Raw genomic sequence first — 25,541 nt, forward strand, 5'->3', positions numbered from 1 at the left:
GGGTTAGATCTTAAACAATGACAAAACAGACGACAGGAAAGAGATTGAGGGCTTAGTGGCATGATGGAAGGTGTCTGCAAAATTAAGGAGCTGTTCATTGACTTCAGGAAGTGGAGTGGAGGCCATGCCCCTGTCTGGATCAAAGGTGCTGAAGTGGAGATGGTCAAGATCTTCAAGTTCTTAGAAGTAAATATCACCAACAATCTATCCTAGTCCATCTACATCGATGCTACAGTCTAGAAAGCACACTAACATCTCTCCTCCTTCAGAAGCTAAAGAAATACAGAATATCCACAATGGCTCTTACCAATTTTTATAGATGCATCAGTAAAGCATTCTATCTGATTGCATCACAGCTTGGCCTGGTTCTACTCAAGACTGCATGAATTACAGAGAGTTGTGAATGCAGCCCAGTCCATCACATAAACCAGCCTTCCTTCCATTCTATATTTCCAGCTGCCTTGGGACAGCAGCCAACATTATCATCTTGATTACATTCTTCCACCCTCTTCCACCAGGCAGAAGACAAAAGTTTGAAAACAGATTCAAGAACAGCTTTGAACCCACTGCTTTTTGAGCATGTGTCATGTACTAGAGTTGACCTTTCCCTAAACCTTTTATGTAGTTTAACACTATATTCTGTTTTCTGTTCTCTTATCCTTTTGTACTCTTGCAAGGTATGAGTTGCCTGGCTAGCACACAAAACAATGCTTTTCACTGTATCTCAGTACATGCGACAATATTAGATCAAATCAAATCTAATCAAGATCCTCACTCACCAACTCGATCACATCTTCCACTCATTGATGGTCTGGAGATCAGGAAGGCATTGCCAGTCTGGACTTTGTTCTTCTTGCTTTGTGCCAATGTGTCCTGTAATGAGAGAAAGAGAAGGCTTGAGTATGATGGGAATGTGTACACAAGCACTTGATGAGTGAGAAGCACAATGCCCATGAAGTGTTAGAAGATATGCAGCATTAGGGGAGTGTGAGCCCGTCAGAGCACACCATGTATCTGATGGTAAGGTCAACAGACCTATGTAAAATGGCTGTACAATGACATAGGTAGTCTGAATGATGGCACTGTCAGCATGAGATTGTAATGAGAAGATGGTGGTACTTATCCTTATGTCGCACAAGAGATTACCCATCCACTTTCTCACTGGGTCCTGCTTTTTTTATTCTTGTTTGTGGCATTGACCTCTTGTTTGAACAGCTACCCAGTTCTGATGGGAGGCCTTCTTTTGTCTGTCAGCTTACAAATGATACTAGTAATGTTGGGGATGGCATTAGGCAGGAAATTAGAGATGCAGTAATAATGGGTGAACTTGGATTTTCAGAAAGCTTTTGATAAAATGTTATTGTTCAAAATCAAAGAATATAGATTGGTGGTAATGCATTAGAATGGATTGAGAATTCATTTAAAGAGAAAAAAACATTAAAAGAAGTTAAAACTCTTGTCAAGAGGAAGAAGAAGGGTTATGTGAGGATGAGGTGTGAAGGCTCAGCTAAAGGGCTTGAGAGTTTTAGGATAGCCAGAAAAGATCAAAAGAGAGGGCTATGAAGAGCCAGAAGGGGATATGTGAATTTGTTGGCAGATAGGATCAAGGAAACCCCTAAGACTATTCTGTATGTATATCAGGAATAAAAGAATGACTAGAGTATGATAAGGGCCAGTCAAAGATAACAGTGGGAAGTGTGGAACTTGAGGACATAGGGAAGTGTTTAATGAATACTTTTTGTCAGTATTCACATTGGAAAAGGACAATGTTAGTGAGAATACAGAGATACAAGCTACAAGATTAGATGGAATTGAGGTTGACAAAGAGGAGGTTTTAGCAATTTTGGAAGATCTGAAAATAGATAAGACCCCTGGGCAAGATGGGATTTATCCTCAGGTTCTCTGGAAAGGCAGGGAAGAGATTGCAGAGTCTTTGGCTTTGACCTTTACGTCATCATTGTCGACAGGAGTAGTGCCAGAAGACTGGAGGATAGCAAAGGTTGTTCCCTTGTTAAAGAAGGGGAGTCAAGGAAATCCTGGTAATTATAGGCCAGTGAGTCTTACTTCACTTGTGGATAAGGTTTTGGAAAAGGTTATAAGAGATAGGATTCATAATCATCTGGAAAGGAATAATTTGATTCGGGATAGTCAACACGGTTTTGTGAAATATGGGTCGTGCCTCACTAACCTTACTGAGTTCTTCAAGAAGGTTGCAAAACAGGTGGATGAAGGTAAGGTGGTTGATGAGGTGTACATGGACTTCAGTAAGGCGTTTGATAAGGTTCCACATGCGAGGCTATTGCACAAAATAGGGAGTTTTGGGATTGAAGGTGATTGTGCAGTTTGGATCAGAAATTGGCCAACTGAAAGAAGACAGAGGGTGGTGGTTGATGGGAAATGTTCATCCTGGCTCTAATTTACCAGTGGTGTGCCGTTTGGGGCCACTGCTGTTTGCCATTTTTATAAATGATCCGGATATGGGTGGAGAAGGATGGGTTAGTAAATTTGCGGATGACACTAAGGTAGGCAGAGCTATGGATAGTGCTTAAGAATGTTGTTGGTTACAGAGGGACATAGATAAGGTGAAGAGCTGGGCTGAGAAGTGGCAAATGGAGTTTAATGCAGAAAAGTGTGAGGTAGTTCACTTTGGAAGAAGTAACAGGAATGCAGAGTACTGGGCTAATGGTAAAATTCTTGGCAGTGTAGTTGAACAGACAGGTCTCGGTATCCAGGTGCATAAATCCCTGAAAGTTGCCACCTAGGTTGATAGGTTTGTTAAGAACGCATACAGTGTGTAGACGTTTATTGTTAGGGAGATTGGGTTTCGGAACCACTCAATCTGTACAAAACACTGAGAAGGCCACACCTGGAGTATTGTGTACAGTTCTGTTCACCGCATTACAGGAAGGATGTGGAAGCTTTGGAAAGGGTTCAGAAGAGACTTACTAGGATGGTACTTGGTATGGAAGGAAGGTCTTATGAGGAAAGGCTGAGGGATTTGAGGCTGTTTTCATTGGAAAGAAGAAGGTTAAGAGGTAACTTAATTGAGACATATAAGATAATCAGAGAGTTAGATAGGGTGGAGAGTGAGAGCCCTTTTCCTCGAATGGTGAAGACTAACATGAGGCGACATAGCTTTAAATTGAGGGGTGATAGATTTAGGACAGATATCAGGGGTAGTTTCTTTACTCAGAGAACAGTAAGGGCATGGAAAGGCCTGCCTGCAGCAGTAATAGACTTGCTGACCTTAAGGGCATTTAAATGGGCATTGGACGTACATATGGATAATAATGGTGTAGGTTAGATGGGCATCAGATAAATTTCACAAGTCAGCGCAACCTCGAGGGCCGAAGAACCTATACTGTGTTGTAACGTTCTATGTTCTATGTAAAATCAAACAGCAGGAATAAATGGGTTGTTTTTGGAGTGAAAGGCAGTAACACATGGGATTACATAAGGATCAGTTATTCACAACATATATCAACAATTTAGAATGCAATACTGTATTTACAAATCTGCTGATAATACAAAAGCAATTGAGAGTGTGAGTGGCAAGGAGTACATAATGAGAGTGAGCTTGACAAGTTGAATGAATGGTATGGCAGATACAGAATAACATGGATACATATGAGGTGACCCAATTTGGTAGGAAAAGTGGAATGGCAGAATATTTCTTAAATGGTGGTAGATTGGGACAGCTTGACTTAAAAAGGGACCTGGGTGTCTTTGAGTATTGGTCACAAAACGCATGCAGCAAACTGTTCAGACTGCAAATTGTATGCTGCAATTCATTGAAAAGTGGTTTAAGAACAGGAGCAAGGAAGTCTTACTACAGCTCTACAGGGCCTTGGTGAGTCCACATCTGTTATATTGTGTGCAGGTATGGTCAGTTTACCAGAGAAAAATTTATACTGACAATAAAAAGCATGCAGCAAGGTTTCACTCGACCTTTCTTGGATACATGTTTTGTTGTTGAAGGAGAGATTAGCCGACTGAGCCTGTACTCATGTGAGTTTAGAAAAATAAGAGGGGTTTTCACTGAAATATATAAAATATTAAAAGGGCTGGACAGACTGGATCCAGGGGTGAAGCCTTCTGCAGTTGAGGTTCACAATAAAGGCTTACAGTCTCAGGCGGTGTCACAGATTGACATGAGGAGAAATTTCTTCACTCAGATGGTTATGAACCTGTGGAATTCTGTACTACAGAGGTCTGTGGAAGCAAATTCATTGAACGTAATTAAGAAAGAAATAAATAGATTCCACAAAAAAAGTATCAAGAGGTAAGTGAAGAGAGTGAGTGTATGGTACTGAAGTGGAGGATCAGCCATGACTGTGTTGAACGATGAAGTGGGCTTGCTGAGCTGAATGGCTAACTCCTGCTTTTATGTTGCTATGTTTCTGTGACAGCAGGATCAATGATCTGAGGCAGGTTTTCTACCAGCCTGACTTCTCACCCAAACTCCTCCATCACTCCACCATTGCTTACAAACTGCACCTAAACCTTGCATGAAAATAAACTAATCTTGGAAAAAGTCAGTTGTGAGTCATGGTTACATTTTGAATGTCAGAACAAGATCCGACTGTCTTTTCACACCCTCAGCATGAAAATCAAGCCAACAGGCACAGCTTAAAGCATGCTTTCTCCAGGCAATAACCGAATCCCTTCTCCCTGTTTTGCCAGTCTTCCGGTGTCATACAGTCAGAGTCATAGAGATGTACAGCACTGAAATAGTTCCTTCGGTCCAACTCATCCATGCCAACCAGATATCCCAGCCTAATCTGGTCCCATTTTTCAGGACTTGGCCCATATCCTTCTAAACCCTTCCTATTCATATGCCCATCTAGATGCCTTCTATATGTTCTAATTGTACCAATCTCCAACAATTCCTCTGTCAGCTGGTTCCATACACACACCACCCTCTGCATGAAAAGGTTGCCCCTTAGGTGTCTTTTAAATGTTTCCCCTCTCCCTCTAAACCTATGCCCTCTAGCTATGGACTTCCTCACCACAGGAAAAAGACCTTGTCTATTTACCTTGTCTATGCTCCTTATGATTTCATGAACCTCTACAAGGTCACCTCTCAGCCTCCAACGCTCCAGGGAAAACTGCCCCAGGCTATTCAGCCTCTCCCTGTAGCTCAAATCCTCCAACCCCAGAACATCCTTGTAAATCTTTTCGTAACCCTTTCAAGTTTCACAACATCCTTCTGATAAGAGGGAGACTAGAATTGCATACAATATTCCAAAAGGGAGTCCTTTTAATAAAGTCCTCTTCACTCAACTCTTTCAGCATTACCAAAAGGCCTCCCCATTTTCAGGTTTCCTTTTGTAATTCTGTGGTCTCCAATTCCTTATAATCCACTTGTTCTCAAATGTGGATTTCATTCTTACAAACCCTTCCTTTGGTAAATACTTTGAGAGCAGGCCTGTTTTTCTGCTTGGCATTGCACAACCTGCAGAAATATCCTGCCACCAGCCTGACAGGGTGAGGAGGGCACTTTTTCAATGGGCTGATGAGTGTGAAGGGAATTCAAAATGAGACACCCTCTCAGAAAGTGCAAATGGTAACTGCAGCTGCTGCAGTACACGTTACGGAGGGTCTCCCCCTTCTGCAGGCCAACCTGTGCCAGAAACAATACTAAGCATTTTAAGATTTAAAAAATTTAAAAGTTAAAAACATTTTAAAAACTAAAATTAAACATACTAAAATTAATTAAAAAACAAATTATACTAAAAATTCTATAGTTAAAATGGTTTAAAAAGTTATTAAATTATGTCGTTGGAGAATTTATGAGTCCATAAAAATTCGTAGCAGTTCCAAGGTCAGAGATACAACAAGGGTGGTAATGTGTTGGGAAAAAGATTTAAATTTTGCAATCCCGAGGCTTTTCATTAACTCATTGTTCTTTTCTAACCACTTTCCTCGGGCACCCAACACAAAACCATAAAAAGAGATATTTCCTCTACCGGTGAGACCCATTATCTCATCCTTTAGGTGTTGATACATCTCATCCTGGTAGGTGTTTAAAATAGGGCTGCTTCGTTGTCCCCGGCAATCTTCCAGGGTGCTACCTCCAGGGACATGCTGAGCTTCCCACATTAGGCCTATCTGCTGCCAGGAAGATCTCAGCGGCACTTCTAATTTGTCCCTCATTGGCCAGGTTATTGCTTTCTGTTGGACAGTTATCTATTGTTCTTACTCAGAAATGATCATTCAATCTGACGTGCCAACCTCAAATGCTCCCACAGCCTGCCACCAAAGTTACCTACGGTGCAGCTGGTCAGACTCCACCCTTCATGGCTAAATACACCTTTACAATCACTGGCAATGCCATCCTCACCTGCAGGTCTCTTGAGAAGAAATGGCATTTTCATTGACCAATTGATTTGTGATATGGCAACAATGCTCCAATGTGTACTGTTTTCCAGGTTTAATTCAAAGGATATCTGGGCATTGAAATCCTTGATGGATATGTACCTTGCTGAGAGTCCTTCTCCATGTGGGGAGATGTTGACCTAGTGGTAATATTGCGAAACTATTAAACCAGAGACCCACATAATATTCTGGGACTTATGTGTGGATCCTACCATGGCAGACTGTGAAGTTTGAATTCGATAAAAATCTGGAATTAAGTGTTTAATGATAACCCTGAAAACATTATTGATTGTCAAAAAAGCTTATCTAGCTCACTAATGTACTTTACAGAAGGAAACTGCTGTCCTTACCCGGTCTGGCCTACATGTGACTCCAGACCCACTGCAATGTGGTTGACCCAGAGGGCAGTTAGGGATGGGTAATAAATGTTGGCTTAGCCAGTGTTGGCCACATCTCACAAACAAATAAAATAACACTCTGCCTTCTTATTCAAACAATTTGTCCTCCTCTGTTTCATTTCAGTTCATTCTCCCTGCCAAACTAACATGTCAGAAACGACATTACCAATGAGTGAGAGGAAATGCTCTAAGCAAAACTCTTGAAGTAAGACCCAAGCCCTTTATCATTGACTCACCACTCATTTTGGCCTTCATCCACCTTAAATTACAATGCAATTAAGGGAAACCTTCTGTTTTAATTTGCTGATTAACTTTAATTGTTTGTGTGGTGGAGTACATGTTGTCATCGTGCTTACAATTCATTGTATAAAATAAAAAGTGTGATCAATAGCAAAAATAAATATTTTGCTCTATCTAGTATTGGATAGTAACATTATTGTGGAAAGTGCACTACTATATAGCTGCACTTATTGATTTGTAAATCCTCTTGAGTGCGTTTGTTGTAACACAGAATAATTATTTAGCAATTTAATATTACCCTATCATGGCATGCAGTACATACTATGAGATGACTGTCATCTTGAAGCTTACCTCAGCAACTTTAACCTAATTTTTAATGATCTGTGCTGTTTCTGCACTTAGCTTTTCATTTATTCTCTGTCTTCTGCTATCATCACCAATCATTGAGATTTATTTAACTCATTAGATAGTGTTTCTTATTTACTGATCTGACTCTGTCCCATCATTTTGTTTTTACAAACAACTTGCTGCTGCATTATGCTTTAAAATTTTACCCAACAATCCTTTTTTGGAAACATTTTACATGAATATTTTCAGATCAAAAAATCAAAACATGTTTTTTATTTGTGATGGACTTCATGCATTTTAGTGCAGCTGATAACACGTTTGTACATCAATATACACACACTCCTATCTAAACCATAGATTTCCATGTACTCTTTCATAGTTGACTGACCTTTATTGACTTTCCATGGGGCTGTATGCCATTTAGAACATCCCTGCTGTGCACAGTTATGGACCAATTCATTCAACCTTTTTACAATGTATGGCACTACTTATGACAAACAGTGTGTATTATTTAATAAAAACATAGAAAAGAAATAAAAGTGTTGGCTGTTTGGTCCATTGAGTTTGTTCCACCTGTCAGTAAGATCATGGGTGCCCTTCAATCTCAACTGCAGTTTTTCAAACTATTCCCAAATCCCGTCATGCTCCAGAATATATTGATCTCTGTGTTTAATATGTTCAGTGAGGTAGTGTCCACAGTTCTCAAGGGTAGAGAATTACAAAGATTCGTAAGCTTTTGAGTGAATTGATTTCTTTTCACCTTATCTTTAATTGTCAACTCCTTTCTCTGATTTATAGCTTGTACTACCCAATTAGGGGATGTATCTTTTCAGTATTTACCCTGGCAGGTTCCTTAGGAATTATTTAGATTTCAGCTTGATTACCTCTCGTTCTTCTAAATTCTGGGAAATTTAAAGCTCGTATTTATAATGAAAGGAGTATTTATTAGATTCATTTACTTCAGAATTATAATTGTAATATATTAAACAATATATGCATTTGAAAATTAAAGTTATGATTAAAGTTTTTATTTCAAGAAATGGTAAACATATTGTTACTGATCTGCACTTCATCAAAAGTGACATGTATTGCTATGTAAATAAACGTTTTCCATTTTTTTTCAGCTCTTCCCATGCTATCAATCTTCTGTAGCTGAATGGCTTGCTCGTATCATCCCAACCGACTGCTGTGAAATGGCTGGGTTTAGCCCTGCGTTCTTTCTTTGCTTCTCTCTTTCTTGCTCTATGGAAATCACCAACATCTGTTCAGTATCTTTGCAGATTATTGTGTTCTGTATTTTTTATGAAATTATAGATATGAATCAGATTCTTAATGTGCTGTTGTGTTGTGTTCACGACACTTACTAAGATTAAAAGTGTTTGTTCAACAGAGTCCTGCTCCCTTTTCCCATATTTAGAAAAGTTCATGTATATTAATGAATAATTTTGAGTTTCTTGAATATGGCTCAAAATTGATATGGGTTATACCAAAATAAGAACAGCACATTAACATTGCTGATTGGATGAAAGCGAGGAATACAAACTGTTTATAAACTGCCTTTCTTCATTGACTTACCTATTACCAAATTAAAATGAAAACTAAACTAAGGTCTGTTATATTTATATTTTAATGTCATTTGGTATTCCGATTTTGTCCAAACCTTTGGTCGTTCACTCATCAGGAGGACATTTCACAAACAATACAAAGTAAACAGAAAATCATGTGTATGCTATTTCAGAGGAAAGTCCTGATTGATTTGCAAGTGGGTTCTGATTGGTGCAGATAGTGCTATGGAGAAAGCACCAGTTAATGATGACTGACAATTAACTGCTAAGATTTGTTTCTACTTAAAAAATGCTGGATCAATCAATGCTCTGATTGATCAAAGACATTATGCTAAGAACTGAACCAGTGAATCAGTGTTATTATTTTGTTGCAGTGAAACAGGTGAAGTGTGTGTATGTTTTCTTTCTGTCTACAAAGAACAGAGCCTTTTATATTAAAAATGCATATGTAATTCAGATGTATTAGTAGATGTACATATTCCAAATTATATTGCATGCCCAATTAACAATGCTAAATTGGTTGTCAGCATAATTCTTCACACACTCAGGATTACATAGCAAATGTTGTCCAATTGTAGAATCTCATCTAATGCTAGACATTGGGCCATTAGCTGTATAAGCTTAACATGGTTCAGTACTGTCAGTAGCTTGCTCACTGTGAACAGTTGAATGGATATGCTGTTGGATGTGTTCTACCTGTTCCTGGGACTTATGGCCTACTTGTCTCGCATCACACTGGCACTGAAATTCATATACCACATTACTCACTTGCATTATAGGCAAAACAAGGTTTGCCTTGAGGGCAGTAGTTGTTCATGGCAACATTAGTTGTGTTGCTACTCCATAGTAGCAGTGTGAGGCACTTAGCCTTTCCTTTACTTTCACATTTCTTATGAGTTGTCCTGAAACAAAAAAGCTTGAACAAAATGTAATTTCTTTGGCCTTTTCTCCTTAATAGTTTATAATATATTTGGAAAGCAATGAGGATAAGTGAACATAAGTCTTTCAATAATGCAATTTATGCACAAATGTAATTGCACATTTTATTCTTTTTTAACTGGTTTTCAGTTAATACACATTTTGGAAATAATTCTATTTTATTCTACCATGCATATGCATTGTTGCTCTAAGTTAAGTAAACTGTTTGCCTGTAAGGTCCAAGTTAGGTCCATATTTTATTAAATTTACAGAGCGTCTGAATTGCATCTTTAAGAATCTTAACTTCAATACATTTATAACTTTTAATCAATACATCATCTAACTTTCAATAAAAGGGGATTGAGGACTAAGTGAATTAATTTGAATTAATCCAGTTTACTTACATTGGTCATCTTTTTCAAGGCTGTGAAATTTGTTTTAACACTACATTAGTGCAGACATTCAGTTGACACTGTGATTTTTAAAAATCAAGTCCTTTATGTGAACATTTGACAATCACTTCAGTGAAAATGTTTACCATCAATTTTGATCATATTACTGTACTCAGAGGAGAAGCCTCTAGAGAAGGCCAAAGTAGCACATGGTAGCAGGGTGGCTTCTGCTGGTGTGTTTTGCAGCAGGGATACTTGCACAGTTCCCCAGCAGCTTGCCTGCCACACTACTCCTCCCCACTAAAACCTGTCCACAATTTTAATGTGGGAGAGAAGGAGATTTTGCACTGCTCATCCACTTCTACCCTATTGAGATCAATTGCCCGCACTTAAGATCAATTATTGACCATTGAAAAGTTGCTACCTATCTTGTAGCAATTTTGCGCAAATCCCCCTCTCCTACCACCTCCAGACTCCCATCCTGTCCACACTTCCAGACCCCTACACATACTGGCTCCATGAGCTCTGGTACACAGACTCATGGAACTACATGTACTCCTAGCATTAGCTGCCTTTGCCAGTTGTGTGGCTGGGTAATTGACCCACAGCTCTGAAAAATAAAACTGAAGGATAGAAGGCCCATCTCTTGTCAATTCACAATCCTTGCAGAATTAAATGGCTGGGGCAACAGCCAGTGTGGATGGGAATTTATTGTCTGCCATCAGGCCATCTGAAATATTTTACGCAATAGAACTGGTTGGGCCAAATCCAAAATCAAAGACAATTAAACCCCTTACCTTCCACTCTGCCTAATAGATGTAAAATATTACAATAAATTCTTTACTATAACTGATAGTAATCCAAACTGTCAGCTTAGATCTCCATTTTGTACAGCTCTGCTGGTACTATTTCAACAGAGCTGATTGTGATAAAATTGTATAAGTACATTATCAAGATAATTTAAAATACTGCTACCGATTACAGGCAACAGCATTGATTTAGGTAGGATTCAAATTATATTTTAGAGATTACTGCCACAAGGTCCAACTTGGTATGCTGTCAAATTTTAAAGGTTCTTTTATTAGAACAGTTTCATCCGTCAAAGTAAAATTGATTTAACTTAAATTTTCATTGTAATTTAACTTTTAAGATATGAGGCCACAGTAATCTTCAATGGAATGAGACAGGCTAGATCTGCTCATGATCTAAGTGTTAAAATGAAACATTAATAATTTACTTTAGAAATTAGAACAAATGTTGTTTTACTGCATGACAGGAATTATTTGAATCTGTTGGGGTCTGGTTATAAAGTAAAACACTTGTTCCAGAACTTTTTCAGTGAAACTAATTTCATTTGGTCTCCATTTCCTTGGTCTCCTGACTTGGGACTTCACATTTACACAGAGAATTGGCAGTAAGGGGCACTGTAGGAGGGGGGTTAGGTAGTTAATGAGGCAGGTTTGGTAAGATATTGTGAGAAGTATGACTGGACCTTGCAAACAGAAATGCTTCATGAAACTTGGTGAAACCAACACAGCCAAAAAAAGGCATAAGATGCAGTCCATCACTTATTAAGAGAAGTTACTGTCAGGAATACTGCTTGGTAAGGTATTTTCTGTTTGCTTTCAGAAATTCAGAATCATTACATGAGCCCTGTTACTTCTTTTGGTGATGTTAGGACAAAAATATCATGCAGCATTTTGATCTCTTGCTTCTCTCTGAGCTGTGACACAGTTGATAGCAATCATGTCGAAATATGGTTTTAAACATTTTTATTTCATTTTGCACTTTTCATTACAACTGGCAGAAGAATTTTCACATCAGAATACCAATCTTTGTACTCCCAATCATGGCTGAAAGTTTTATGTTATTAGTAAACGACTATGGGTAGAATCTCCGAGGGGTCTGAGCGACATGGCTGATGAGGAAACGTGCGAAAAGTACACATGGCACATTGTGAAGTTAAGGTCATCTCACTTTGTCATTTATGCTTTCCACAAACTGAACTCCACACTAATATTCTGAAATAGGGTTCAAATCCCTGGTGACCATGTAACTATTTTGATAGCGTTAAAAAAAAACCCATGTGAAATTTGCAATTCTTCCCTGGTTTGACCTCCATGTGACTCCAAATGCACGGCAATGTGGTTGATTCTTAATTGCCCTCTTAAAAGGCTTAAGAAGCCATGTCATATTGCTAAAAAGTCTAAAGACAGGAATGAAACCAAATGAAATCATAAACAAGTTATGCATCAGAAACAGCAACAACACAGAGCACTGTGGACACTGCAAATTCCTCCATACCAAGATCTAGGGGCTTGTGCCAAAACTGGGAGAACTGTCTGACAGACTTATCAAGCTCAAGGTTTGCGTGAAGATTTGTAGCTCGGATGCCAGTTGCCATAGTTGTGGGTATATTTGCTGAGCTGGGATGTTGATTTATAGAAGTTTTGTCTCCTGTCTAGGTGATATCTTTGGTGTTTTGGAGCCTCCTGTGAAGCACTGCTGCATTGCATCTTCTGGATTGCCAGTTCGATTGTTCATTGTAGTGGCTAGTATATTGGGTCTAGGTCTATGTGTTTGTTGATGAAGTCCATGGATGAGTACCATGCTTCTAGAAATTCTAGAAATCCACAAACTCCATCAGCAGGGGACGAAACATCTACAAATCAACTTCTCAACTCAACGAATATACCCACAACTATGGCAGATTTATCAAGCAACATAGTCATAGTCACGGAATCATACCTTATGGACAATGTCCCAGGCAACGCCATTACCATCCTTGAGTATATCTCATGGAAACAGATCAAATGAGGGCAAGGAAATCTCCTGCTGATTGCCATTCATCACCCTATCAGCCCATACCCTCATGACCTCACCCCTCACCACTCTCCCACCCATGCACACTAAACTTGGCTGATAAGTCAGTACTCTGTAGTGTAGGAGACTGGAGAAAATCAAGAGTTCAGAACGGGGCATTGATTACTGCTGAGGCAAGATAACATGAAGTTAATGGACAGCAAAGAAATGCAAAACATAATAGAAGCTCACATTACATCTTAGCAGATCACATAATTATGATGCTGTGATACAGGAATGGGGAGGAAAGATTTGAGAAATAAATTGCCTAAGTCACTATTAAAGTGTGGAATCATGCGGAGGTTACTTGCGTCACCTCTGTTTTAGCCAATCAGACAAATGACAGGCCAATGACAAACCCTGGCCAAATTAAGGACCCTGAATGTGAAAGTTTTGATGGCAGATAACATCCAACCCAGCAGTTGTTATCTGCTTCTCTGTTTTTTTTATTTCAAAAATATACTTTATTCATAGAATGATTTGATGGTCTGTACATTTGATCATGCCATACATATGTCCATATTTACAAACACAGATTCGACTTTATCCTTGTCATTCGCATTTACAATCCTGTGCATTTTTCAATCTTGTACATATACATATATTTGGCTGAGGCATCAGCAGAGCCCAAAAAACGTCCGCATGGGCCCCCTGTTCTTCTTTAGGCAGGCCGATTTTACACGGTGGTCTTTCCCCACCGCGCCTTGGCGGCAGCTGCCCCAAGCTTCAGCGCATCCCTCAGCACGTAGTCTTGGACCTTGGAATGTGCCAGTCTGCAACACTCGGTCGGGGTCAACTCCTTCAGCTGGAAGATCAACAGGTTTCGGACCGCCCAGAGAGCGTCCTTCACCGAGTTGATGATCCTCCAGGCGCAGTTAATGTTCGTCTCGGTGTGAGTCCCGGGGAACAGGCCGTAGAGCACGGAGTCCCGCGTCACGGCGCTGCTCGGGACGAACCTCGACAAGCACCACTGCATTCCTCTCCAGACTTCCTCTGCATAGGCACATTCCAGAAGGAGGTGTGTGACAGTCTCGTCCCCCCCGCAGCCACTTCGAGGGCAGCGTGCGGTGCGGCAGAGAGTCCGGGCGTGCATAAAGGTTCTCACAGGCAGAGCCCTTCTCACCACCAGCCAAGCCACGTCTTGGTGCTTGTTGGAAAGTTCTAGCGATGAGGCATTCTGCCAAATGGCTTTGACAGTCTGCTCAGGGAACCGCTCGACAGGATCCGCCCTCTCCTTTTCCCGAAGGGTCTCAAGGACGCTACGTGCTGACCACTTCCTGATGGACTTGTGGTCAAAGGTGTTTTTCCTCATAAATTTCTCCACGAAGGACAGGTGATACGGAACGGTCCAACTACTCGGAGCGTCCCGCGGCAGCGAGGCCAGGCCCATCCTTCGCAACACCGGGGACAGGTAGAACCTCAGTACGTAGTGACACTTGGTGTTTGCGTACCGGGGATCCACGCACAGCTTGATGCAGCCACACACAAAGGTGGCCATCAGGGTGAGGGTGGCATTGGGCGTGTTTTTTCCCCCATTGCACCGGTCTTTGTACATAGAGTCTCTTCGGACCCGGTCCATCTTTGATCTCCAAATGAATTGGAAGATGGCCCGGGTGACTGCGGCGGCACAGGTCCTGGGGATAGGCCAGACCTGTGCCACATATAGCAATACTGAGAGTACCTCACACCTGATGACCAGGTTTTTTCCCGCGATGGAGAGCGACCGTTGCCCCCATCTGCCTAGTTTCTGTCTCATCTTCCTGATCCGCTCCTCCCAGGTCTTGGCGCACGCCCCAGCCCCCCCGAACCAAATACCCAGCACCTTCAGGTGGTCAGTCCTGACGGTGAAGGGGATAGAGGATTGGTCGGCCCAGTTCCCGAAGAGCATGGCCTCGCTCTTGCCTCGGTTTACCTTGGCCCCCGAGGCCCGTTCGAACTGGTCGCAGATGCACACGAGTCTGTGCACGGACAGCAGATCCGAGCAGAAAACAGCGACGTCATCCATGTACAGGGAGGCCTTAACCTGCAGGCCCCCGCTGCCAGGAATAGTCACCCCTCTCAGGCTCGCATCCTTCCTGATGGATTCGGCAAATGGCTCTATGCAACACACAAACAAGGCGGGTGAGAGGGGGCATCCCTGCCTGACTCCAGATCTTACAGGGAAGCTATCTGATTCCCACCCATTGATTGAGACTGCACTGACAATGTTGGTGTAGAGCAGTCTGATCCAATTTCCGATTCCCTCCCCAAAGCCCATTTTGGAGAGGACATCCCTCATATATGTATGCGATATCCTGTCAAAGGCTTTCTCCTGGTCCAGGCTGATGAGGCAGGTGTCCACCCCCCTGTCCTGCACGTAGGCGATCGTATCCCTGAGGAGTGCGAGACTCTCAGAGATCTTCCTGCCCGGTACAGCACAGGTTTGGTCCGGGTGGATCACCGATCCCAGAGCAGACCTGACCCGGTTGGCGATGACCTTTGACAAGATTTAGTAGTCTGCACTTAACAGTGAGATCGGTCTCCAATTTCTAATTTCCTCCCTCTCCCCCTTCCGCTTGTAGATGAGGGTGATGATGCCTTTCCTCATGGATTCACTCATGGTACCTGCCCGAAGCATACTGACATACACCTCCAGCAGGTCCTGGCCGATCAAGTCCCAAAGAGCGGAATAAACCTCGACCGGTAAGCTGTCGCTTCCGGGAGTTTTATTCTTTTCGAAGGACTCGAGGGCCTTGGTCAGTTCATCCAGAGATAGCGGCTGGTCCAGCCTCTCTCATGTTCCGTCATCTAGGACCTCCGTGATAGAGGACAGGAACGACTGGGACGCCGCGCTGTCGGTAGGCTTCGAGTCATACAGGCTGGCGTAGAAGGATTTGCTGATCCTCATGACGTCAGCCTGAGATGACGTTACCGAGCCATCTTCTTTCTTCAGGCTGCTGAGCACGGAGCTCTCTTTGTGCACCTTCTGGAAGAAGAAACGTGAGCACGTCTCGTCCTGCTCCACCGAGCGGACCCTGGACCGGAAGATTATCCTGGAGGCCTCCGAGGCAAAGAGCGAGGCTTGCTGGCCCTTCACCTCCTTGAGGTCCTCCGTGACATCGACCCCCATCGTCTGCAGCAGGAGCAGGTTCTGCATACTTTCCTGGAGCTGGGACAGTTTTCCCCGCCTCTCTCTCGCCTCCTGGACACCTTTGAGGATAAAGAACCTCTTGATGTTCCCTTTTACCGTTTCCCACCAGTCCGCTGGAGACTCAAAGAGGGGCTTCACGGTTCTCCAACCTGCGTAATCCCTCTTGAGCTCTTCGTTATCTGCTTCTCTGTGCTTAGCAATGGCCTCAGGAAGAATAGGCTGCTGCTGGTACTGCATCCAGCTGAGTCATGGATCTGGGAGATTCCAAACCCATAGTTGGGTGATGGTGGGGAGAGGCCTGCCAGGTGTTGATGATGAGGGAAGAAGGAAAGGAGTTCAGAAGTTAGGACTAGAGAGTGATTATCAACAGCACTCACATCATTAAGAGGCAATAATGTAATGATCTACATATTTAAACAAAGTCATTTTTATCTTTGGGTGGATGGATAATTGGCTCATCATAAAACAATAAGTGCAGAAGAAATACTAACAGAAGTAGGTCATTCAGCCTTTCAAGACTCCTCTGCCTTTCAATAAGATCATGACTGGTCAAACATTTCTTATGACCACTTTCCTGTCCTTTCCCCATCAACCTTGATTTCAGAACGTTGAGTAAAAGCCACAGCCAGTAGGACTATGAGTTGATTATGTAGCAAATAAGGAACTCTGCATTTTAACCACTGCTCCAAGGCAACCTTGCTTATCCGAACGTTGATTATCCAAATTTCGGATTATCCAAACAAGAACTCAAGGTCCTGGGTAAACTGTATTACCTGATAATTCGACTATCCGAACAAAATATTCTTCGCTAGTGTCATTCGGATAATTGAGGTTGCCCTGTATTGTTAAAATCACACCTATTGTCAATGTTTCACAAAATATAGCTTATTGTAGGAGCGATTTGACATGTGTGTAAAATAAAAAGCGGCTCATTGTGAGTGTTGGTTCTTGGAAAAATGAACTAGGTTTTGGCCTTTCATAAAATTGACATAAAAGCATGAGTAACTTCTGTACTAAGCTTCGTACAGTCAGGAAGGAGAGATCACATCTAGAGTGTGACACAGCCCAAATAAATATAGAGTTCAGGGAATTTGGAGGCTCCATGGGAATTTGATACAGAGGGGAAGAGGTGTTTTCTGCCAGCTTTATTGGTCTATAGTTTATATGGCTTTTTTTAAAAAAAACAGGATCAGGGACCCTGCACAAGAGAAAGAGTGACCTTATAGGAAAATCGTAAGTTCAATGACTGGTGAAAACAAATTTAACTATCTATTATCAGATACTTTCAGATTCCTGATGAAGGGCTTTGCCTGAAATGTCAATTTTACTGCTCCTCGGATGCTGCCTGAACTGCTGTACTCTTCCAGCACCACTAATCCAGAATCTGGTTTCCAGCATCTGTAGTCATTGTTTTTACCTACTTTCAGATTGAAAGTAAATAGGGGAAATATTACAGACTACAAGACCAGGAGGAAACTTCCAAAAATCAAATTAAGAACAAAGTAAATGAAATAGAGATGCAGGACCAGGCGATGTGTTGTACGTGCGTGGTGTGATAGTTGGTGAACCTGATGGTGGTTCATAGTTACCACGTGTACAGCAAGTGTTCGTTGCTTGAGCAACTCTGGTTCAGAGTTGATGAGCTGGACTCTGAGCTTTGAACATTGTGACACATCATGGGGAGGGGGAGAGTTACCTGGATGCTGTGTTTTAAGGAGGCAGTCACAACCCTTAAATTGACCACCTTGAATTTGGTCAATAGCCAGGGACAGGAAGGAGTAAATATGAACAAGGCAGGTAGAGGGGTCTTGGAGGAACTACTGAAGGAGCCACAGCCCTTCAGCTTGTTTAATAGATTTGAGATTCTTGCAGACAGCAAAATAAAAAGATGGAATGAAGTTTAGATTGTGACAGATAGAGAAGAAAAGTCAGAAAGGAGAAAAAGTAATTTTAAATTAGTATAACTAAAATCGCCATTCACAATTCACTATCTGAACAAATAGACTGCACACTCTTAATTGTAAGAGAGGTTGATTCATCGTGAATAAAATTGTCTTATTAGTAAAAGATCGTTACATTATTAGCTACAAGACATAATTTTCTGTTTGAAGTTTAACATGGAATTAATGTGCATTTGTTTTGGGGTGGGGTGGGTGGGAATGGTCTTGTCGTATTATGATTAGATTGCCTACAGTATGGAAACAGGCCCTTTGGCCCAGCAAGTCCACACCGACCCTCCAAAGAGTAACCCACCCAGACCCATTCCCCCACCCTATTTTGACCCCTGACTAACACACCTAATACCATGGGCAACTTAGCATAGCCAATTCACCTGACCTGCACATCTTTGGATTGTGGGAGGAAACCAGAGCACCCAGAGGAAACCCACACAGACAGTCCTTCTGAAGCTGGAGTTGAACCTGGGTCCCTGTTGTTGTGAGGTAGCAGTGATAACCACTGAGCCACTGTGCTGCCCACCGAGGCTATTAGTCCACGATACCCAAGTAATGTTCTGGGGAGATGTGTTCAATCCTGTCATAGTAGATTGTGGAAATTGGATTCAATAAAAATCTGGAAATGACATCACCATAATGCTGACCATGACACTGTTGTCACCTGTCAAAAAAACCCCTTTGGTTCATTAATGTCCTTTAGAGAAGGAATCTGTTTTCCTTACCTGATCTGGCCTACATGTAACCCCAGAACCACAGCAATGTGGTTGACTATTAACTGCCCTCTGGAGCAACTAGCATTGGCAATAAATATTGAGCCAGCAAGAAATGCCCACATGCTATGAATCAAGTTCAACAAACTCACAAGGAGACTGAGAATACAGCTATTGACTCCGGAGAGAGACATATTAAACTCTTTCATTCTCCACCACTGTTTGTAGGCAGGACAGTTTTCATTTTGAATAGTTTGTGGTATGCTTTTACAGCCTTCTTCTTGGTGACGTCAATTTAAAATTAATGCGCAGCAAATGTTCTTAAATTTAGATTAGAGATATCATTTATTCACACATTCAAATCTGGGGGTGGTCTTTTTGGCATTACACACGTACACACAGATTCATAGAGTCAAACAGTCATAGAGATATACAGCACAGAAACAGTCCCTTCGGTCCAGCTTGTCCATGCTGACCAGATATCCTAAATAAATCTAGTCCTATTTTCCAGCATTTGGCCCATATCCCTTTAAACTCTTCTTATTCTTAAACCCATCCAAATGCTTTTTGAATGTTGTAATTGTACCAGCCTCCATCACTTCCTCTGGCAGCTCATTCCATACACACACTACCCTGTGTGTGAAACAGTTGCCCTTTAAATCTCTTTTAAATCTTTCCCCTCTCACCTTAAACTTATGCCCTCTAGTTTTGGACTATCCCACTCCAGGGAAAATACCTTGTCTATTTACCGTATCCATTTCCCTCATGATTTATAAACTTCTATAAGGTCACCCCTCAACCTCCAGATGCCCCAGCCAATTCAGCCTCTCCCTTTGGCTCAAACCCTCCAACCCTGGCAAAATCCTTCAACAACCTTTTCCGAACTCTTTCAAGTTTCATCGCATTCTTCCTATAGCAAGGAGACCAGAACTGCATGCAGTATTCTAATAGTGGCCTAACCAATGTCCTATACAGCTGCAACATGATCCCCCAACTCTTACAGTCAATATATTGACCAATAAAGGAAAACATACCAAACGCCTTCTTCACTATCCTAACTACTTGCAACTTCAGTTTCAAGGAACTATGAACCTGACTCCAAGATCTCTTTGTTCAGCAACACTTGACAGGACCTTAACATTAAGTGTCTGACTCCTGCCCTGATTTGTCTTTCCAGAATGCAGCACCTCACATTTATCTGAATTCAACTCCATCTGCTCCTCCTCGACCCATTGGCTTATCTGTTCATGACCCCACAAGCACATATAAAAGATATAGGAAACAACCATTCATGTGAATATCAAAATCCAGTGGTGGTTCTGTTACTCAGAAGGGCAGTCCAGATTGCCAGCAGCAGGAATTCCAAAGTTTTTGAAGTTGCTGATGATGCACTAAGATGATGTTGGTTTATAGGAATTGATTTGCTTTGTAAGCAAATACAAGAATCTTCTGAAGCTAGGTTTCATGGTGACTTGGACTTTGGGCAAGCCTGGAACTCTGACTTCTGTTGATTGTATTATAAACATGTTGGATGTTCAAAGGCGACTGAGGCAAGTGTTCAGATATGTAAAATTAAAACTATTCAATGACTAGAAGAGTTTGGTCATATGATATTGTCCATGCATGTTACCAAGGGATAGTGAAGGGGAACGAGCTGAGAATAGTTCACATGTCAGCACAACATCCAGGGCTGAAGTCCCTGTTCTGTTCTGTGTTCTAAGGCATGTTTTCATCATTCTGGTTGTAATCCTTTGACTGCTTTAGCCTCAATCATTCTCCTTTGTTATTGTTGCTGGTTTGTGTTTCCAATGTCCATGCAATTATTTAGATTTGATTTTTTTAGCATTGTCCCTGTAATTGCTATTTCTAACTGTGACCTAATTTTTAAATCATGTCTACAATAGTTACAACTCTGAATCCCTGCAATGTGAAAGTAGGCCGTTCACCCCAGCAAGCACCCACACAGACCTCACCCTATTACTGTAACCCTGCATTTCCCATGGCTAATCCACATACCTGCACGTGGGCGGCACGGTGGCACAGTGGTTAGCACTGCTGCCTCACAGCGCCGGAGACCCGGGTTCAATTCCCGCCTCAGGCGACTGACTGTGTGGAGTTTGCACATTCTCCCCGTGTCTGCGTGGGTTTCCTCCGGGTGCTCCGGTTTCCTCCCACAATCCAAAAAAAAATGTGCAGGTCAGGTGAATTGGCCATGCTAAATTGCCCGTAGCCTTAGGCAAGGGGTATATGTAGATGTACATGTAGGGGTATGGGTGGGTTACGCTTCGGCGGGGCGGTGTGGACTTGTTGGGCTGAAGGGCCTGTTTCCACACTGTAAGTAATCTAATCTAAAAAAAAGTAATCTAATCTAATCTAATCTCTGGACTGTGGGAGGAAACTGGAACACCCAGAGGAAACACATGCAGACATAGAGAAAACGTGCAAAGTCCACATAGACAGTCGCCCGAAGGTGGAATTGAACCGCGTCCCTGGTGCTGTGAGGCAAAAGTGTTAAACACTGAGCCACTGTAACTCGTGCCTACTTCTGCTGAGAAGGACAAGGGCAACTGACACATGGAATTGTATTACTGTTCCTTCATTGTTTCTGGGTCAAATTCACGAAAAGCTCTCTAAAAGCATTGTGAATGTACTTACACCATGTATTGCAGCAGTTCAAGAATCTACCTCACAACTTTTCTCCAGGCTATTAAGAAAGGGAAATAAATTTGAGCTTAGCCAGTGACATGCATATTGTGAATGAATTAAAAAACTATAAGTGCTTCAATGGCAATTAACTTGCATATCTTTCAATCTAGTTGACTGTATTCACTACTCATAGTGCAATCTCCACCCTACTGCGGATACCAAGTGCAAACCAGATGATCAATTTGTGAAACACCTCCACACTGACCAGAAGCACGATCTTGACCTTTCAATTCCTTGCAATTTCAATAAACCATGTCACTCTCATACTTACATATCTGTCCTAGGCCTGCTGCTTAGTCAGCTAGTGAAGCTTAATGCAAGTTGAAGGATCATCCTGCATTTTACAATTATTCACTTTACAAACTTCTAGGCTCAACATTCAGGAACATCGTACCATGAACTCATCTCTACTTTGCTATTATTTTTCCCTTCAGTGCCTGGGTTTTGTTTTCATGCTGTGCTTTCAGTCAGAACTGATTCTTAACAAATGCATAAGATGTTGGAGAAACTCAACAGAATCTGTGAAGAGAGAAATAGAGTTAACATTTTGAGTCCAGTTTGGCTTTTCTTTAGAACTGGAACTGATCAGAGCAGATCTTTATTTTACGATTAACAGCTAGTCTAGTCAATGTTCTGTATCTTTTTTACAGGCATTACCACTTCCTTTGCCTTTTGTTCTACAATACCTAATCTCTAATCTTTCTCATGCTTTCACATTTCCCTGACATTCTGTTTTGTTCCACTTACCCCTTTCCCTTTTTCATCATCATAAAACCTATCATGCTTCCACCACTTGCTTATTCTTGATTCTGAAGACATTTTCAGCTTATGTGGTCCTCAGTGTTTCTTCCAGGTCATCTTCAATACAGAGGAGCACTTATTCATCATCTGAGGAAGCACTGTCAGCGATAATATGCAGAAGAATTCTCAGTGCTTCCCATTCTGACTGAATACCACTGTGCCACCATTTCTGCGGTTTGTTCTGCTGTTATTTGAAAGATGCTGTCTTAGGTATGATTTGGTGAGTTAGGCTGCTGCTTGACTAGTTTTTAGACAGCTCCTCCAAATTTGGCACAAATCCTGGTCTATTAATGTGGGGTTGACTGGGCTGCATGTGCCTTTGTCACATCTGGTTTTACTCTGAACAGAATTTTTCCATATGACTAAGTAATTTTATCAGCCATTTGGGAGGGCAGTTACAATCCAAGAACCATGCTGTCCTCATGGAGTCACATAAAGACTAGACCAGTTAAGGAGGAGAGATTTCCTTCCATTAGCTCATGAGTGAAGAAGATGTAGTTTTCCAACAATGGTTACCATTACTGACACTGGATTTTATTTCAGGATTGACATTATTGACCAATTAAATCTAAGATCCCCAATTGCCGTGGTAGAATTTGATGTTGTCTTCATATTTAAATTCATGTTTAAATCTTGTATTCAGTGAAATATTATCATATCCCTAACTTGTTTTCATTGCAACTGTTAACTATTTCACTCAAGTACTCTGTTAAGAAGATACAGTCTGTCTTTTCTAATAAAATTCTCATCTATAATAAAAGTAGGTGAAGGCAGTCAACCATTCCTCCTCCTGTTTTCGAGCACTTTGACCAAGTTTTTTCCTTTTCATTCACACTCTATGGGCCATGGTTGCTTCTAAGCAATGCTTGAAGTTTGAAGGGAAATACAATCGATGGTTTTGTATGGGATCCTTCAGAAAACTTTGCTATTAATTTCAGTCAGTTTTCTCACACTAAATCCGACTATGTGGTTTTCTAATATGCTCTGGCTGACTTTTTTAAACAGAAAGGAATGATTTGCAACTCAAGATACAACACATACAATGAATTTGAAGTAAATGATTATTACTCAAGTACTAGCTAAGGAACAGATAGTAAAGAATTACTTCCTATCAATTCCAGAGGTCCTTTTTAAAATCAATGCAGACGGACATGATTACCTGTCACATCCTTTTGCTATCTTTGTAAGGATGCAAGGCAGAAGCCCTCCATTCATTGACGATGCTTTGGTTGTTGAATGAACATTGAGTCTGGATATATTGATACCTTGTTGAGTGTCAGACTGTGAGGGACAAATAATAAAATGCAACATTAAACCCAAACCTATGTCCACTTTTTGCAGTTTTCTGTTTGCTTTGATTCAGAAAATCTAATAAGTTTACTAATAAATCATTATTCATCATTTAGTAGTACAGAACTTGAATATTGCTGAAAGAGTTTAATATTAAATGTGAATCTGCAGTTGGAGAACATTTGTTGGATAATCCTAAACATGTGAGGAATTATGCAGGCAACCAACTTAGAATTGTCAGTCAGGTTTGTAGTTTGATGCACTTATGAGTTCTGAAAGTGACATATATTAATACAAAGTGCCCAATTCTTTGCAGACAGAAATAACATTTACACACACATGTACTTCAAATCAACAAAATTGGTGACAGCTATTCAATGGTTCATTTCTCAGGGTAATGCCCTGACCAGTTAGACTCAATTTGCCTCATTTGAAATTTAAACAAAGCCTGGTTGGTAACAGTTAATTAGTATAAATGAAGATGTTCTCAACAGAAACATCTTTACAAAACCGAATCCATTTGCCAACCAATTAGCATCTCATCTCTCATTGAGTATAAATGTTGATTTTCCCCTTTTGAACTAGTATTCTTTTGAAATGTCCAGAAGAATGCAAAATTAAAAAAAAACTTTGAGAAAATCTGTCTTTTTTCAGCAATACTCAAATTGTAGTCTCATGCACATCATTCTATGGTATAGCAATACGCATAGTAGCAACGAGGAGGATGACAGAATTTTGAAAGGCAAATGAATCTCTTTAACTATCTCTGGACCTGGTGTATTTATGCAAAGAGCTAGATCTGTATGCTGGTTGGTCAGGAAGGACAGAGCTGGAATGAAAATAAACTTATCAAGCGCTAAAGTAAGTACATCAACTCTTCATATTTACCTTTCAATATTTCATTTATTCATTGATATTCTGTTATCAATACAAATGCTTCTGCCCTGCATTCTTAGGAAAATTGCAAAGACGTCATTTAGCCCTTGTTCAAAAAAACCTGGCGTGTATCTTTAAAGGAGAATTCTGTTGAACATACATTAATTGGAGACAAAAGTTATTTTCAAAACTTAGGCAATGAAGGCTATGAGAAGATGCAAAAACTAGCTCCAATGGTCCTTTCATTTTCAACTTTTTCTTTCCACTTCCTTAGCAATGTTGGAAGCCAGAAGCAGAATGGAAATGTAAATTCAATTATTTCTGGTGTGCACTTAACAGGGGTGCAGGCAGGTCCACATCAAATTGGTTATCCAGCCACAATATGATGGTATGGATGGGCTGTGACTACTAATACTCAAAGTACTAAAACCACCATTATTAAGGATTAATTGTGTCCATGGCATGATCAGGAGTAAGGTGCTTTCACACAATGTGTTACATTGTGGTACTCAGGCAATATTAGTTGTACTGTTTACCTGAGGTTCAAACCCACCCATGATCAACTTGTCCTATTCTACTTGATATGAAGGTGCCAGTATTGGCCTGGGTGGACAAAATCAGAAGTCACACGCCACAGGTTACAGTCTAACAGATTTATTTGAGATCACAAGCTTTCGGAGCGCTGCTCCTTCAGCAGGTGAAGTGAAGAGAAGCACACAGGCACAGACCTTATAGGTAGAGAGATCAAAAGATCATACAAATGGTGTGAGCTCACACCACTTGTATGATCTCTTGATCTCTCTGCCTATAAATCCTTTGCCTGTGTGCTTCTCTTCACTTCATATGCTGAAGGAGCAACGCTCTGAAAGCTTGTGATCTCAAATAAACCTGTTGGACTGTAACCTGATGTCATGTAACTTCTGACATTATTCCACTTGTGGCAAAGTATCTGGGTTTTTCCCAGTCTCATGA

The sequence above is a fragment of the Chiloscyllium punctatum genome, chromosome 11 (genome assembly GCF_047496795.1).
Source record: "Chiloscyllium punctatum isolate Juve2018m chromosome 11, sChiPun1.3, whole genome shotgun sequence".
Lineage (NCBI taxonomy): Eukaryota > Metazoa > Chordata > Chondrichthyes > Orectolobiformes > Hemiscylliidae > Chiloscyllium > Chiloscyllium punctatum.